Source organism: Mauremys reevesii, unplaced genomic scaffold (assembly GCF_016161935.1).
Source record: "Mauremys reevesii isolate NIE-2019 unplaced genomic scaffold, ASM1616193v1 Contig3, whole genome shotgun sequence".
NCBI lineage: Eukaryota > Metazoa > Chordata > Testudines > Geoemydidae > Mauremys > Mauremys reevesii.
In genome coordinates this window covers 110,713-129,318 of record NW_024100840.1, presented here as the reverse complement: position 1 = coordinate 129,318, position 18,606 = coordinate 110,713, and positions in this window count along the sequence as shown.

Sequence of the window (18,606 nt, the reverse complement as noted above, 5' to 3'; positions counted from 1 at the left end):
CGGAAAGCTCCTGGGCACTGGGGTTGGTTTCCTCATTTTGGTCCTTGTACGTACCCCTTGGCTTGGTGAGCCCCGACTGTCTCTAGACTGTCACCTGCCCCAGGAGGCCCTGGCATATCATCAGTTCATGCTGTGCCCCCCCCCCCCCCGGGGTGTTTTCATTCAATCTGGTCTGCATGTTTGGCACAGGTACCCGAGGTGTCCAGCTCAGCACAGAGTAGCTGCCGGGGCGCTGATCTCCTGTCATTACATTTCTCCTGGGTGGGGCTGGCTGGGGGGTGCTGCCCAGGGGCCCCACGTCCCCCTTGGAGGGTTTGTCTGACACAAGGAGAAGCAGGAGGTTCGAGTCTGTTTCAAGAGGTGACACTAAAGTGCTGCTGATTGTGACTGGCGGGAGCGGGGGGAGGTAGCCAGAGAGCCCCTCCTAAGGGCCTTAAATAGCCAGAAACAGAGAGTTCACCAGTTGCTGTAGGATGAACAGGGGGCAAGGAGCCAATGGTCGAAGGGGCTTTGTGTACAGGGGATCCACCGAAGGAGGAGATTACCCAGGCTGAGATGCTCCACACATACATTACGTAATCTGTTGGTGAGCCCAGCACCAAAGCACAGTCTCCTGCTGACATTGCTGGCTCGTAGCGTTTCCTTGCACTGCAGGCAGGTGGCTGCATTTCCCGCCTCTTTTCCCTGGTTGGTTTGGGCCATGGGTTGTGTTAGCACCACAGCAGCCAAGGCTGCGGGTCTCTGGGGAACTTGGCTTCTCTCTCCATATCAGTGACATTCCCTTCTGTCCCCACCATCACTATAGTAACCACATCCCTGGGGGTCTCCTCTGGGAGGGGAGAGACGGCAGCCAGAGCTCCAGTCACAGCAGCCTGCGCTCTGCTCTGCCCCCGAGCCGTTCTGGTGGGTGGGAGGGAGAGAGCTGCTCCGGCTGGATTTATTCCCCTCGTACCAGCTGGGCTGGAGGTCCATGGGATCACACAGGCTAGAGCTGGAAAAGCCGCATTAGCTCCCAGATAGTCCAGCCCCAGGGCTCATGGCAGGGTTGCCCCTGGCTTTGTCCTCAGCCCCGTCCTCCAGTGGCTCAGTGGTGGGATTAGAAACATTCAGCTGGGGAAAGCTGCCCCCTCCCGTCCCAGGGAGCAGGCGCCAGAGGAGGGAGCACAGGAGAAGTTCTTGTCTGGTCTCCCCTCCAGGGAGAATGAACCCACCCAAACGACACACAGCACGAGGGGTCAGAGTGTAAAGGGGGAACAAACACCCCAGACCAGGCTTGTAAAGGGCTGACTCTGACCCAGCCCCAGGCACAGGGAGCGGAGTGACAAACAGCCCAGACGTTCACCCATCCACGGCCGCTGGGCTGGGTTGTTCTTGTAACCCTTCTGCTGCCCCTCTGAGTTGGCAGCAACAAGGGCCGGGTTCAGTATCCAGGGGTTCCGTTTCAATAACACAATGCAAAACCGGCTCGAGCCCCCACCCAGTGACCTGGGACAATTACATACCACCACCCCCCGGGCGCCTCTAGGAGGCAATACTTCCCCTCTCGCAAGCACGGAGTCCGAGTGTAGCAAAATCCTTTTAATAAAGGAGGGAAACAATGTGGCATCACGTTGGGGAAACACCACAAACAGGATTCATAACACAAACCATGAGCAAAAGACCCACTTCCAAGTAAGTTTTGGCAGTGTCCTTTTCCCCTCCGGGTCTTAAGTCCAAATCACCCCAAAGTCCAACAACCCAAAAGTCTCTGTCCCTGGTCAGTGCTGCCCCAGAGTTCAAAAGTTTATCTGCAGAGTTTCCCCCCCCCCAGTGGAAATGGGGGGGCACAGGGTGTTAAGGGGCACCTTAGGTGGGCCAAGGCCAACTGCCCCACCTCTCTGTGGAATTCTGCTGCAGCCTTCACCATGAATGGCTCTGCTCCACCAGCCACTCCACTCTGCTCCTTCAGCTGTCCCTACAAACTGCTCTGCTCGTTGTTCCATGGGCTACTCCAACCATCCAGCAAAACTGCTCTGCCAGCCACTTAGTGATCTCAGCTCAGTAATTTTAGCTTGCAGTAGGGGAGCCCCAGTGCTGGTGCACCATTGGCCCAAAGCCAATCCAGTTCAACAATCTTTAGCTAGTTTCTTCATGAAATGAGTAGCTCTGCCATTCAACCCTGAAGAGAATAGAAAATGTAATTGAGAATTCAGGCTCTCCAAGGGCATTGATACCACCAGAAACACATACATAGATCCAACATTTCTCAAGTCACTGGGTTTTGGAACCCATGTCCCTTGTCTACCGAGTGTTACTTAGTTGATGGTGAGACCTTCTGTCCTAAAACAGTTTCATAGTCCCTCATTCACATAATCAGGGTAACAACACGTTATTCATCCTGCCCCAATAACAGAGAAATTTGGGATCCCACAGCTGTCAAGGTGACCATTTTGGGCTGCCGTGGGCTCATGCTAGGAGGGGTGGGTGTGCCTATGCAAACAAGATCAGCCTCTGAAATTCTTTTCCACACTTACTATAATTTGCCACCAGATGTCAGGGTAGAGCTCATCCTGACTGCTTACATCCTCATTCATTCCCAGCCATGCCACATCCCTTCCATACCTAGGGCTAAATTCTCCCCTGGGGTAACTCCCTGGAGACAATGGGGTTGTATCAGTGGGGAATTTGCCCCTGACTGTTTGGCTTTGGTTTGGTTTGGTTCCAGTGTGTCACCGTCGGGGGCAGGAATGGGTGTCCCCTGGGTTGGGTGGTGCTGGCCCAGCTTTGGGTGCGGTGAAAGAATGAGCAAGTGATGGGGGCGTTTTCAGTGAACTGCCTGGGCCCGAGGGCAGGGAAATCCTGCCAGATGCCAGTGACAGCTCCGGGTCATATGGCAGGTTGGCCCAAATGAATCCTTTGATGGAGATACACTAGCCATGACTCCGGGCCCTGCTGTGCGCGGTATGACCACAGCTCCTCTGTTTTATCGCAACTTTCACAATTTTATCATGACTCTAGCAGGTGAGGGGTTGCTTTATTATCTGTCTCAGGAAAACATGATGGCAGGGGCCACACCTCAATTTTCCCTTGGTCAAAATGGCTGCCATCTCCTATTACTGTCAGTGGGGCTAAAGGAGCAATATGGTCACCATGACCCTATGGCAAGCAGCAGAAAGGGGTGGGACTGTGTGTGGGGCTGCAGGTGGAAGAGGTCTCTCCACTTGCTCTGACCCAGGGCCCTGGGAAACCTGAATCCAGCTCTGTGTCTAACTGAGCACCCTGTGTCTTCTGGCAGCCCCAGCCCCCCAGCTGAGAAGGAGGAGGAGGAGAGGATCTTTCTAGGGGTTGACAAGCTCCAGCAGCCCTAGGGGGCTATTGAAAGCCCCCTACACCACAGTAAATATTCAGCTCCTGGCACCCCCAGATACAGGCTGCACCAGCACTCACACCTCAGCCTCTGTAGGCTCTGCTCCCTCTGCAGTTTAGCAACAGACATGGGTCCCCAGGCATCTGAGCATCCTCAGCGGTGTCCAGCCCTGGAGCCACTGGGCACTCACAGAATTGCAGACCCGAGGTTCCCAAAGGCGCAGTACAGCACCGCTCACTAGTTACCCTGGGAACACAGCTCCGTGTAGCACTCGGCACTGAGATTCGTACATAGAGAAGGCGAGTGTACATGTATTAAACAAAGATCAGAGTCTGATGGCAGCTGGCAGCAGCACTGGAAACAATGGGTTACAGATCAAATAAAGCGATAGCCGACAGTCTAAAGCCTCAGCTTAACTCATGGGACAATATGATGTCAGAAGAGCAGAAGCTCCCCCAAAATCCTCCCCATGTGTTCCAGCCTGGCGTGGCTGTGAGCTTCTGTTCTTGGAGCAAGGCCACTGTCAGCTCACTTCCTATGTGAAATATGTCGTGTGTCTCCCTGCGTTCTCCTAATAGACCTGACTAATTCGCTGATCTTAGACCTAAACCAGACCCCCTCCTGCTGCACATTCCTTCCTTTGTGTGATCTCTGATCGACTTTGCAATCTTGATTAGCTGGTGATTCCGTGTGCAATTTGACTTCCACTGTCAGACACATAATACACAGGGGTCAGCCAGGCATTGTCTCCTGTCCCTCATCTGAACAGAACCTGTCACTCTCTAGTGACCTGTCTTACAGACCTTGTACGTTCTCAGTGTGTGTATACACACACACACACACACACACACACACACACACACACACACACACACACACACACACACACACACACACACACACACACACACACACACACACACACACACACACACACACACACACACAATCTCCTTACATATTGTCTGCACATACACCTTGCAATGATTATGAGGACCAGCATGACACAGGCTTGCAGTAGACACCTTGCATGGCACTCTTTGCCAAACGAGTATGTAGCTACCAGACCCAGGGGGTCCCTGTAACCCCTATGCACCCCTCTGCCCCCTGCCAGTTGGCACCAAGAGGTCCCTCACAGCCCCCATCCTACGTGTTGTTAATTGTCTGTATTCCGGGAGCACCAAGGGACCCCAATCTGGTCTGGGATCAGGGCCCCATTGTGCCAGGCGCTGTACAAACAGAGCAGGAAGAGGGGTCCTGCTCAGAAGGCCTCGCGCTCTAAGAGGAGACAGCAGGTGGGTATGGACAGGCAGGGATCCAAGGAGCTACTGCAACTGTTATAAGCAGCATAAGCAGCAGTCGCACCCACCAGCTGCCCAATCAGGCACCTCAGCCAGCCTTTGGAAATGACTAATGGCTGAACCACCCCCAGAGGGGAGTTGGCTGCTGGGCGATTTATCCATTCAGCGCTTTCTGCTCCATACGAAGGTCTCTCTGGCTTCCTTTCCCCCCTCCTTCCACTGTAACCCTGCTCCACATGGTACAAACCCCGTTCTCCCCAACAGCCTCATCACTGTCCACTGAGTCCTCCCAGCCAGTACCAGACAGTGACTAGAACAAGGGAGCCAGTCTCCGAATGATGGTGGGACAAACCCGTGCACAGCACACTGGGGGATACTTTGGGGTTGTACACACGTGTTTGACCCACCAGGGTTCCAAAATGTTAGTTTTGCTTTTGCAGGAAATGTGCTTTCAGGGCTCTTGCTAATGCTCCGATCCTGCCGGTCTCCTGCAATCCCAGAACGTAAGAACCAGTCACCTAACAGCTGATCTCAGTTCCCAGGGTCGGTTCCCAACATCTGCTGGGAACTGTGGGGCAGGGGGCTGTTCTTAGCTGTGGGTCAGTAGCTCGAGGCAGCTAACACACCTGTAACACTACTCCAGACTCTCCATGGAAAGTCAATAGGAGTTAGGTACCTAACAGCAATGGAGCCTGGAATTCTGCCCCAGATTGCCCAGCCAGCCTGCTCACAGCTCTGCCCCCAACCTCCAGAGCCTTCCTGCTCTGCCGGGGCTCCAGGATTTCCCCAGAGTTCCCCTCTGCAGTGTATTGAAGGGAGGCTGCTGGAGCTTTGGGGCCTCAGACTGGGGTTATTTATAACGGGGTTTTGCTCGTGCTGCCCCACCCCCGTCTCACCCCCCGGCACTCGCTCATTCACTCCCCTGCCCACGCCGGCAACACCTGCTCCCGGTGCTGCAGGACCAGCCTGGTTCGGAGGATCTGAACAGTGAGCTGATGAGGGCAGAACCTGTGTGCGCTGCACCCCCTGCCTGTGACGTCACCGTGGGGGTATTGCTGGCGCAGCCCCTCCTGGTGCAGGGTCTGTCCTGTGGGGCTAATACTCACACAGCAGCGCTGAGTCTCCGTGTCCCGTCACTGCCCCAGGGTGGAGGCTGCAGCAGGCGCCGGGCTCACACTGTGCCCTCACGCAGGGATGTGACTCACCAGCATGGTGCCCTAGCGCTGGCTGCCGGGTGCTGATGTATGGAGCCACATGGTCCTGTCACAACATGGACTCAAACCTCCTGGGATCCTGCTTGTGTAACCCTTCTGCTAGGTGGAACCAGCAGCAACCTGGGCCAGGTTCCTTTCCATCAATACAACACAGAACCGGCTCAAGCCCCCACCCAGTAACCTGGGAAAATTACATCCCATCCCTGGGTGCCTCTGAGAGGCAACACTGCCCCACTCACAGGCAGAGTCTGAGTGTAGAAAGAAACTTTTAATAAAAGGGGAAAGTAACAGTGTTAATTTGGGAAAACACCTCAAACAGGGTTCACAAACCATGAGTATAGACCCACCCCCAAGTGGGTTGGGCAGCGTCCTTTCCCCTCAGGTTCTTAAGTCCAGCAACACAAAAGTCCCTTTCACGTGCCCGACCCTTCTCTGCACCCACTCACAGTTGTTGCCCTTGGTCAGTGCAGACCCAGAGTTCAGAGCAGTATCCGCAGAGTTCACCTCCCCCCTGGATCGGGTAAAGAGGCACCTAACTCACTCCGCTGCTTGGGCACTTGCTCACCGCCCCTCTCTGCTGGCCGCCTGCTCGCTGCTCCCACCACCCCTCTCCACCACAGCCCTGCTGGCAGCTCACCGCACCTCCCCACCACCACCCTGATGGTCTCCGACTGTGCCCCCACCTCACCAGCTGACTGTTACTGGCCCTCTGCTGCTACCTGCCTCAACCTCTGCACATCAGTCTCTTAGTAATGTTCAACTCTCTACAGGCTGGGAAAAAACACAGCCCCCCACCTCAAGTGAATGCAGCTCTCAGTGATTTCTAGCTCTGGGTAAGCAGTGCAGAACCACAGTCCTACCACATCCAGCTTCAGTGCTGAACAAGCAATTAAAACACCAAATAGTTTCCCTATGAAACCTACTTAGCTCCCTTTTTCAACCTGTGGGTGAAAACCAATTGAACCAGTCACAGAAGGCCCCTCAGGGTGGGTAGCAGAAGCAGAGAAAGAGAAAAGGGGGGAAAAGCACACAGCCCAAGTTTTAGTCTTGTGTTCTCTCTCCACGTTCTTCCCTGCGAGGGCCACAGCGCTGGACTCGGTTTGTTTTGCTTGATAATTAATTCATTAGCCGGGATCTGGTGTTTCCAGGTCACTCAGTGCTGCAGGGAGCAGCCTGCTCTGGAGATGGGCAGGGGGCTGGACAGGCCTTTCCCACCTCTAAGGGCTGGGACTAGAGGAAAATCTCTCTCCAGAACCATCTCTCCCCAGGGAGGGGAAGGCAGAGAAACCAGGTCTCTCTGTGCTGTGGGCGGCTGCTCACTCACTGCTGAGGTTTGGCGCCACCGTGTGGCCGTTTGCTTCCCCAATTGATGATGTGCGTTAATTGCCATTGTTTATCCAGGCTGCTGTTAGGATACGAACAGCGGGAAAGACCGAGGAGTTATTCACAGATTGTATCTTCCCCCCGGTTGATCTTGGGCTGTTTCACGTAACAGCAATACAGGGAGGAGACAAGGACCAAACAAGAAGCTCGGTAACTTTAGGGTCAGATTCTGCCGGCACAAGTGGCCGGGTGACTCCGAGAGCAGCCGCACACACGAGAGCAGAACTTGGCTTCCCGGTGTCTCTTGCCTTGTGCGGCATCCGCCTGGGGGATTATCAGCAGGGACTGAACCCAGGGGGCTGACATCTAAACCCAGGAGCTGCAGCACTTCGCCAAGCACGTAGAGACACAGCCAGTGCTCTAGGCAGGGCTGGATTTATACCTTATGCGCCCCTAGGCCCAGCATCTTCAGCGCTCCCCACCCCCAGCCGACCTTTGTGTTTTCTGTACGAAATTAAACTTTTAACCCACTTTTAACCCACAGGTGCCTCTAGAACACCGGTGCCCCAGGCAGGTGCCTACTGTGCGTAACTGGAAATCCGGCCCTGGTCCTAGGCATGTACTGGACACACTGATACAGTCTGGCAGGCAGTGGTTAGCAGTGGTTGGAGATGTGGGACTCAGCAGTTATACTGAGGAACACGTAAATCACCAAATTTCTTATTACAGCCACTTCTGATCATCGAACGTCAGTTTTTTAGCACCTAACCCAGTTTCGGGGATTTTTCTTATCCCGGATGGCTCAGGTTTCATTGTCCGACCGCAAAGAGACACGCAACGACCAGCAAAGATCCAACTATCAAGTTCTTTATTGTAGCATGCCATACAACCGAGAACTGCCCATCTCACTCCATACAGAACCAGCCCCCCCTCTGCAGATTTAGACTGCCTTTATTAGCTATTCCGTCGTGTCACAGCCACTTTGTCGCATCATCACTGTATTTTTCCTGCTATATTTTCCCAGCATAGAAAGGAGGAACAAAGAACAGCTGTTATGTCTTGATAAGCTTCATGGTTAGTACAAAAAAGTACAAGTTGCTTCAAAAAACGTCTGCAAGCGTTTTCCCAGCCTTTGGAAGTATTTTCTTATCTAGCAAGGCCATGCAGTCAGTAACCATGCGTCAAGTGCCTGACTATTTCAGCCAGTATATTTTTTCATTAGGCCTAGCTGGTTGCTAAGCAGAACAGACCACCAAAGCCAGACTCATCACCAGTCATCACATTTCCAGGATTTCCTCCTGGAGGAAGGATGCACTTGTCTGTAAGGCACCTCTAGGAGCGTGGTCCCTGCTGTCTGAATGGTTTAGCATGAAATGGACAAGCTTAAAATATCACAAGCAATTGCTTAACGTTTTCGTTCCAATCTCTCTGGGTCTGTCCACACAGCAATGTGAGGCTCAACCCTAACCCACCTTGCGTCCACACATCAATTGTGTTAACCGAGGGCTCAGGGTCCCAGGGCCCTGCAGGGCTGGAGGGTCTGAGCCTGTGTTAAGCTGGCACCTAGGCTGAGCCCTATTACTGTCCTGTGTGCACATGGCCCCAGCTTGACACAGGTCCCAGAAGTCTTCTGGATGTATCCCAGAGTTCCTTGGGGCAACTTCCTTAGTCCTCTCTGTGCCGGCAAGCTGGGGTGCCGTCTACTGCACTCTAGCAAAGGGAAACCACATCTCCCTGAAGGGCAGCAGCTCAATCAGCATTAACCCATTGTCTGCTGAACACGGGTCTGCAAGCACGACACCAGAGAGCCTGCAGGGTTTGCAATGGAGACCGATCAGAAGAAGCTATTTGCAAAGAGCTGCTCCCTGGTCACAAGAGCACAGCCAGATTTTGGTGCACACAGCCGGGGTGCTCCTGCATGCACAGCCCCAGCATTGGGGGTGCAGGGGGGGAGGGGTGGAGAATGGATCAGGGACTAAAGGATCCCCTGCAAAGAGGCGGAGTGGCAGAGCTCCCAACTCAACACGGCTGGGGAAGGATGACCCCCAATACTTCATCGGCCCCCGTGCAGTTTGATGGTGCATGCGAGGTCACACCAGTGGGTGGGATCACATCCGAGGGGGCAGGGTCACACCAGTCACAGAAGCACCAGAACGTCTGGTATTCCAGGAATGTGAGTGGCCCCCCTACTTGGAGCTTACATTTGAGTCACCCAACCCCAGGCACCTGACCACTCCTTGACCCTTCCCAGCTGTGTCTAGTTATCCCAAACACCTGTCTGGGGCAGCTGGGAGAGGGGGAGCATTGCCCCAGCCATGCTATGGGGCTCCTGGCCCCAGGCCTTTGCAGGAGCTGTGGTCTGGGTTTTTTGTACTTCGATCTCTCAGAACAGCCCCTTCCCCGGGACCAATGTCCTCTCTCCCAGTGGCTGCTTCCAGGCCTCCATCCCCTCTTCCCTGGACACATGGAATGAGTAACTACCTCCTCTGGCTTAAAGGGCCAGACCCCCATTACAGGCTGCATTGCTGGAGAGTCTTTGTGGGGCAGGAGAAAGCTGATCCAGTGTCAGTGCGAATTCCCTTCTCTGGCTTCAGCATCATCGATATTGGCTGTTTGTCAAAACCTGAACAGACCTCTAGTACCACAATCCCCCACTATTAGCTATGGTATGTTTTACAGCCGCTAGTAACCTGTGCAGAGCAAAGCCTTGAGTTGAGACCCTTTTGCCTTTTCTTTCTCTAGCTTTGTGAGGTGTCAGACAAACCAGCTGCCATGCTGTGGGATACATCACAAACCTGAAACCCCAGGGGCATGTCTCTGCACTGAGCATTGTACGTGCAAAGGAGGAGATGTGGTGCTGCTAATGGACAACAGCCTGGCCTCATCTCATCTATAGATCTTACTTGTTTGAAAACTCCTGACCTCAGTCACAGGACCCTGTGTCCTGCGCAAGGCCAGCTGTTTGCATTTCTCTGCTATGGAAAGAACAGAGAAAACATGTGCATTGTTTGGGTTGGGTTTCTGGGTCAGGTCTGGAGCCAGGCATTTTGGTTTCTTGATCAGGGATCAGGGAAAATGATCTTTGCTCTTTTTTGCAGAGGGTGATGCTGTACGAGTGTCTGGCAGAAGGTCTGTCTGGGTCTGTCTGGGTGATGCTGTTCCCCTGTTTACACCACAGAATGTGTCGTGTAATCAGCAGAGCTGGAGTGAGCAGATGCAATTTTTTATTTGATAGTATCTCTCTGTAGAGCAGTTTGCCCTCTGCAGAAGGAGCTGCTGCCCCCTTGCCATGGGGCTGGTGGAGGAGGCGTTCCCGAAGCTCCTTGTGTCAAAGCACTGGAGGGGTGATAGACAGAGGAGAGCTGCGCTGTGGGTTCACCTTGCTGTTATATTGCTAATCAGAGCTGAGGTGCTGAGGCGAGAAGGAGCCGGGAGCCAGTTCAGATCTGGAGTGGGGAGCTGGGAGGACCAGGAAAGGTTTCTGTTCCCAGCAACAGACGAAGCCCTTAGTTTTGGGGTTTGTTTCACAACCTTCTTCTGTGAACAGTCTCTTTAGGCTATCAGGTTATATAAGCTCAATGGATGTGCATGTGCACAGAAAAAGCTTTACCGGCATAGGGTGAGTTCTGTCTACAACACTGTATCCAGTTGTACTTACCTAGTTGTACTTTTTACAGTTATTCAGTAACTACTACTACCCTAGGAAGATTTCAGGGGTTGCTTGCAATGGAGTCTGGTCACACAAAGATCAAAAAGCAGCATCAACAGGGTTTCCATCAGTGGTTCTTAACCCGGTGTGAGATCCCCTTTCTGGGGGTGTGAGATTCCCTTTCTGGGGGTGTGAGATTTTTTTAGATGGTAAATCATCAAAAACACAAATTAAGCATCTGCACGTAAGTACAACTACTTTGTTTAATCAAACCAATGTATTTATTAACATTATACATTTTTTAACGATTACTGTCATATACAAACAAAAATGTAACATATTAACTAAGGAGTACGAGAACGTATTTTGAGACCCAAAGGGGTGCAGGCTGCAGTAAAGGTTAAGAACCATTGGTTTACGTGAATGGGCTTTAGGTAGCTCAATTGAAAGCAACTTGTATAATCAAATGAACTGGGAATGTTATAATAAAAACTTGCTGGATAGCTTCTAGTGTTGAAGGACTCAGCAATACCAATAATTATACAACTTCTTCATTTCCTGGAGGGGGTGATGTTGCACTTCCCAATGGGACCATCACTGAACTCCAACAGCTGCTAATCTGCCTGAGGTATTACCGCACAGCCTTGCAGTGACGTGATTCCAGAATCCAGATTTCAAACAGGCGTTTTGCTTTCATTTAGGCTAAGTTTTCAATTCTGTGTCAGAGGAGGAAAAGACAGCATCAGGTAATCTGCACAGGTAGGATATTTATTCCCTACCAATGGGCATTGTCTGACTTGTTCTGAAGCCAGCTGGTACCATCCTCACTCCTACAAACCGAGACAAAACAGTGTCATTACTAGAGCACCATCTCATGAAACTTGAACATTTACTTAAACACACTTGATCTGTGCTCCATGTTAAAATGTGTGTAAAATCCCCATCTCCGATGGAGCAACTGGGGAAAATCTCCCCTAATTCTGCCCCAGCTTCTTCCCTCGCCCCAACCCCTGCAGAACATTGATCCCCACTCTCCTGCCCCACCAAAACATCCCTGTTTTCCCTTAAATCTTATGTGGCTTCAGGGGACATTGTGGGAGGTTCTGTACCAGCTCTGAGGGCCTTTCCCTGTTTGCCAGAAGCTGGGATTGAGCGACAGGGGATGGATCACTTGATGATTCCCTGTTCTGTTCATTCCCTCTGGGTCACCTGGCACTGGCCAGTGGCCACTGTTGGCAGACAGGACACTGGGCTAGATGGACCTTGGTCTGACCCAGTGTGGCCGTTCTTATGTTCTTATGAACATGGACAAGGGGACTGGGCCAGATAAAGGGGTTTCTCCAGCCTAGGGGATGCCGGGTTCGGGAACGGTACCGTTTGAGCAGTGGGCAGATAGTGGATAGAGCTTGTGGGGGATCCTGCTACCTGCAGCAGCAGCAGCCATGCACCAGCAAAGATGATACATTAATATTGTAACCAGCTTTCATTTGAATGCCTCATTTTAGCCCCCCTATAACTTTACCCTGGAAAATGTGTTAGGCCTAAAAAATCCCTTTGTTTCTGAGGAGTCTGACGATAACTCGTGAAATGGTGTTTGAGTTACTGAACATGAAAACATTCCCCCAATTTGACATTTTCACATTTGAATGTTTTTGTGTCCCTCTAGCTCAAAGAGCAGCTTGTTTGTTTTTCAAACTTCCTGTATTGTTAAATCACCCTGAGAGCTCATGCACTGGCGATATTTGGTTAAAAATAGACTGTAATTAGGCCATTATTTAATATTATTTTTGTTGGGGCCCAGCCTGGTTCCTGTTGGTAATGATAAGAGTGGTTTCTCCTGGGCTTCGATGTGTGTGTGCTCCGTAAGGGAGTCCCTCCTTGGTCCCCTCCACGTCTCCCTAACACTGTTTTTGGGTGATCTCAGGCCTGCCGACTGGGAGAGGGGGAAGGGGGCAATTGCCCTGGGGCCTGGGCAATTTCAAAGGGCCCGGGGCCCCAACCATGCAGGAATGATTCAAGTAGAGTGACCAGATGTCCCGATTTTATAGGGGCAGTGCTGATATTCGGGGGTTTTTCTTATATAGGCTCCTATTACCCCCCACACACATCCCGATTTTTCACACTTGCTGTCTGGTCACCCTAGATTCAAGTGCCGCCTGGCTGATTACCAGAGCAAACCCCGAAGCACATGTTCAGTCGTGCCCCTCCCCCACATTGCCCCATCCTGCTGCTGCTCTTGGGACCCTCACCCGAGCTGTGCAGAGTCGGGGTACGGGGTGCTGATGTCAGGGTGTCCCCTGCCTCTGTAGCCCATCTCCACAGAGCAGGGGAGAGGTGACATGACACACAGGGGCAGCTCCAGGCACCAGCACGCCAAGCGCATGCCTGGGGCGGCAAGCCACGGGGGGCGCTCTGCTGGTCGCTGCGAGGGCGGCAAGCAGGGTGCCTTCGGCAGCTTGCCTGCGGAGGGTCCGCTTGTTGCTGGCACATAGTGCCCCAAGGGGGGGGGCAACAGTGGAGGGTCCGCTGGTCCCGTGGCTTCAGTGGACCTCCTGCAGGCGTGCCGCCAAATCCGCGGGACCGGGGACCTCCCACAGGCAAGCCGTGCTTGGGGCGGCAAAATACCTAGAGCCGCCCCTGACGACACAGCCTGGTTCAGGAGGACTCAGAACTACTGCAGTCTGCTCTGTGGTAAGTGCCTGCCTTTCGTAAAGAGACAGTGCATAGATTCTGGGATTTCCCCAGCAGCCAGCTCCCAGTCTCTCTCTCTCTCTCTCTCTCACACACACACACACACACTGTCCTGTCTTTGTCCCTCTCTCTGTCTCTCTCTCACACACAGAGTCTTTTTCACACTCACCTCCCAACACATACTTGTATTCTTGTTGTTGTTATTTCTTGGTACTTCCTGCAATGCACATATATTCTCTGTAATTTTATTCTTTTAAAGTGTGTTTTTTTTGTATTTTAACTGGTCTGTACATTTTATAATTTTTATTTCTCTTACACTTTAAATTTACTTCTTTGAGTAGTGAGTTCTAAAATGTCTAATGTGCTGGCTGAAGTAATTATCCTTATGGTAACTTTTAAATCTATCTATCTATAATAGCTAGGGGGGTTGTTTTTTGTTGTTGTGTCTACTGGTGGTGCACATCTGCACATACCTCGGTGCACACAACAAAATTTATTGCTCACTGAATGGAAAAAAAATAGAGGGGACATGCCAGCTGCACAGGCACAGCACCACCCAAATGTCAGGCAGACCGTGTCATACGGGGCCCATTGACTGTTCTGCCCTGGGGCCCAGAATTGCTGTCAGCGGGCCTGGGTGATCTCATTCAGTGATCACTTCGATGCTGGTGACCCACAGACTGGCCAGAGTAGATGGCAGCTTCTCTGCCTAGGGCCCAGGAAGGAGTCCAGGGTGGAGGGAGGCCTTGGGCTCCCGTACACACCTCCGCTCTACCACCTGGAGGCAGTGAACAGAAACCCCAGTGTAGTGGTGCAGTAGCCCACTCCAAAAGGGGAGGGGGAAAGCAGCCTTACGGAGGCTGCACAAACCCCCACCCAATTAGAAAGGGCCTGTGGGGAGCCAATCAGGGCAAGAATAGAAGGCAGCCAATCAGGGCCCGTCTGGGCCATATGAAAAGGCTGCAGAGTGAGAGGAGATGAGTCTAGCCCCGACCAGCAAGGGTGAAGGACTTGCTCCCGGTGGAAGGAGCAGCACCTCAGACAGAGCAGTGCTAGGCAGGCTCAGGGGAGCAGAGGGAGAGCTCCAGCCCAGCCTATTACCTGCCAGGCTGAGGCCCCTGACAAAAAGGGCTGAGAAGGTGCAAGGGCCAAGGGGAAGTGGCCTAACACGAGCCGTAGAGGGGAGAGAAGGAGGGCAGGACATGGCTACTGCCAGACAGTCCCTGGGTTGGGACCCAGCATAGTGGGTGGGCCTGGGTCCCCTGCCTTCCCCCATTGCCTTGCACTTGCTATGGAGGAGTGTGGCCAAGACAGACTGTGGTTGGCCCCTGAGGCGAGGGGCTAGATCTTGAGGCTGCAGTTGGCCATGGAGGTCAGTGCAGAGACTGCGGACGGACTGCTGATACCCCCAGATGGGGGCAGAATGGAGTTGGGGACACAGCCCGAAGCAGACGCTGTGGTCCAGGGAGCGACATGGGTCCAACTACAGGCTGTGGGGACAGAGTAGAGCAGACACCAGGCGAGACACCAGCTGAAGGCAGCGAACTCAAACCTGACTGAGATAATTCCCAGACTGACCAGCAGGAGGTGCTGCGGTGGTGAGTCTGTGCCTTGTCACACCCAGCAATCAAGGGGGCAAAGGGACTGGTTGGAGACCCTGAGCCAAGCGGTGAAGGGGCTTGTGTGATTTGTTTACACTCTTGTTTTGTCCTGGCAGGGCAGGTGGAGGATCAAGAATTCTTGCACTGGCCAGAGAGCTCAAAGCACCAAATTGCCACCTCATTAAAGCAGCCAATTACCAGACGTGGAGAGAAGCTGAACCAGCAGTCACTCCGGGCTGAGAGTCGGGTGAGCAGCCCTGTTACGCTCAGATTCAGGAATCAGGCTTTTCTCATTTAAAAATGTCCAGATGCCTGGTGTCTTGGAGTCACCAGATCTAAAGTCAGCAACTGGCAGAAACAGGCTTCCAGAATTTCAGAGTAAATGCGGGATGTCCCTTGGGCTCAGGTGTGTTTAGAGACTGAGGTCTGGAAATTTTGTTAGCTCTTAAGGTATGTTTAAGTGTTTGTACAAAGTGTTCCACTAGTCCCTTTGTAGCAGGGTGGTGTGGAGCTGAACGTCTGTGCTGAATTCCATTTAAAGATGTGATGCCTGTCCTTCATCCGCACAATGCCAAAATGACCTTCATGAAGATTTTCCAAACCCTGAGACTGAAGTGATTTCAGAATGATCACTTGTATTCCCCCCTAAAACACAACCATGATTCACAGATAATTCACACAGATGAGACACAAATGGTGTAAACTGGGGATTCTTTTGATCCAGTGCTATGCCTTGTAGTGCCATCCCATTCACCAGAGAAAGCACATCATCCTTAGTGGGTTTTTTTGTTGATGTCTGTGCTAGTGACAGGTAACCTAGCCATCAAATTGAGAGAAAGAACTTTGTCTGAAGTTTCTTTGGGTTGACAAGAGCTTGGGCATGGCAGCTGTGACTGCCCATCAGCATTGATGTGCTGAGCCCCTTTACTGAACTGAATAGTAATATAATGTAATAATTGGAGATATACCAATCTCCTGGAACTGCAAGAGAGCTTGAAAGATCATTAAGTCCAGCCCCCTGCCTTCAGTAGGACCAATTTTTGCCCCAGATCTCTAAGTGGCCCCTTCCAGGATTAAACTCACAACCCTGGATTTAGCAGGCCAATGCTCAAACCACTGAGCTATCCTTCCCCCAGTATAGGAATGAGTTAAAGTAGCAAGGCCCATCGTTATATATGAGCAGCACTTAATGACCTAGTTCCATGTTTTGGTCCAAACATTGAAAGTAACAAGCAGTGATCCTTCAGCAAAGTAAAATGTCTACGACCCAGATAGGTATGGAACTTCCAAATTCTAAAGATAATGCTGAGAGCTTCTCAATCTATTTGTGCATACTGTAATTCTTCTCAGGCATAGTGAGTGTTCATGAAGGGAAGGCAATTAGTTTCTCCATGCCATTAGGAAAAATGTGGGGAAAAACTGCACCAACTCCAAATGGTGAAGCATCACAAGCCAACTGCAATGGTAACAAAGCACCAAAGTGTGTAAGAGCATTGGCTGATATCAACAGTTACTTTGCTTCCTTAATTGAACACTCACAATTTTTAGTCCATTTCAAGTTTTTATTTGCTCATCACAGTTCATGCAAAGGTGCCAATACAGTTGCCAGATTAGGCAGAAATTTACTGCAGTAGTTAAGCAGTTCTAAAAAATGAATGTAACTGACATGTTCTCTCACAATTTCCTCAAGCTCGTTGCATCGGTTACATGTCCAAGGTATTCAAATGAAGGTTTGAAAATCTCACGTTTGTCTCGGCACACTCTCAGTCCATGGTCTTCCAAATGTTATAAAACAGCATCCAAATGTCAAAGATGATCCTCTTAATCCTTTCCTGTACTAAGAATGTCGTCCAAATAGCACTGAACTCTACAGTCCCTTCAGAATCTGATCCGTGGCATTCTGGAACAGGGCAGGTGCCCAGTGTGATACTGAAAGGTAATCTGTGGTAGCAAAATGTAACACACACAACACCTCCTGGGTGTGGTGTTCTGTCCCATTGAGTGGCACTGAGACCACTTAGAGAGAGATCAAATGAGTCTGCTCTACAGCCTTACCTCAGAGCCACCTGGCTTTTAGCTCCTGCAGTAGAAGCTCATGCACTAAGCACTTGTAGGCCCCAGGTTCAATCCCACCCATCAACAACTGGGTTTTTTCAGCATTACAAAAACAAGACTTTTTGTGCGATATTTGCAAGATGCCAGGTCAGTCTCCATTTCTAGATATGCACTGAGCAAATCCAATTTACTGAAACACTGTCCTCCACTAAGAATAGCAAACAAATCCACAATATGAGGCAGTAGGCACTGCACATACAACTGGATTCAGTGTCACTTTGAAATGTCAGATGGAGCTTTCCTTCTTGATCACTGGTATCAAGGATGTAGCCCACTCACTGCTGCGATGGATGTAGCCAGGGTTGAAAGTAACTTACATTTCTTACAGAGCTGGGGGTTGGGGTGCAGGAGAGGATATGGGCTCTGGGCTGGGGGTGTGGGCTTTGGGGTGGGGCTGAGGATCAGGGGTTTGGGGTGAAGGATGGGGCTCTGGGCTTGGGAGGGCTCAGTGCTGGGGTTGGGACTTGGGCTTACTTTGGGCGGCTCCCGGTCGGTGGCGCTAAGGCAGGCTGCTTGTCTGTCTTGGGTCCGTGCTGCACTCTGGAAGCAGCCAGCACGTCTGGTTCCTTGGCAGGAGGGGCAGGGGAGCCAGCAGGCTCCACAGCGCGCACTCTGCTCTTGTCCACAAGCACCAGCTCCTCAGCCAGTGCTCAAGGCAGGGGCACTGTGCAGAGCCCCATGCTCTCCTGTCTAGGAGCCAGACCTGCTGGCTACTTCTGGGGTGCAGCGCGGTGCCAGGACAGGTAGGGACTAGCCTGCCTTGGAGCCACAGGACTGCTGACTGGACTTTTAATGGCCTGGTCAGCGGTGCTGACTGGAGCTGCCAGGGTACCTTTTTGACTGGGGATTGGGGGAGGTGGGGGGCTCAGGGCAGGTGGCTGGGGGGCGTGTGTAGGGGGGAGTGTGTGTGAGGGGATCAGGGCTGGGTCAGTCCTGGTTGCAGTCAGCTACCCTGCCCTGTGCTGCTCCTGTTCCCAGCCAAATGGGAGCTGTGGGGGCAGTGCCGACAGGCAAAGCAGTGCGCAAAGACCCACCGCTACTCCATTCCCCCGAAGTGCAGCACGGGGCCAGAAGGACAGGCTGGGACCCCCACACTACCAGCAAGAGGGAGTCTGGCTGGGAGCGTATGCACCTTCACCTGCAGTGTTAGGGCCAGTCAAGCACTGGGGCTGCCAGCCTGGCTCCCAGCCCCTGCCCAGGGAGTGCGGCTGCCAGCCCCCTGCCCCGGTGTCGCTGGACTACAGAAGAAGCAGCCCCGTCTGCTTCCAAATCCCCTGCAGCAGTGGGACTCTGCTTCTAGCTCCCTGGCCCCAGCATCGTCACCGGCTTTGTGACCAGGGGCTGCTAACAGGGAGTTTCGCAAGGG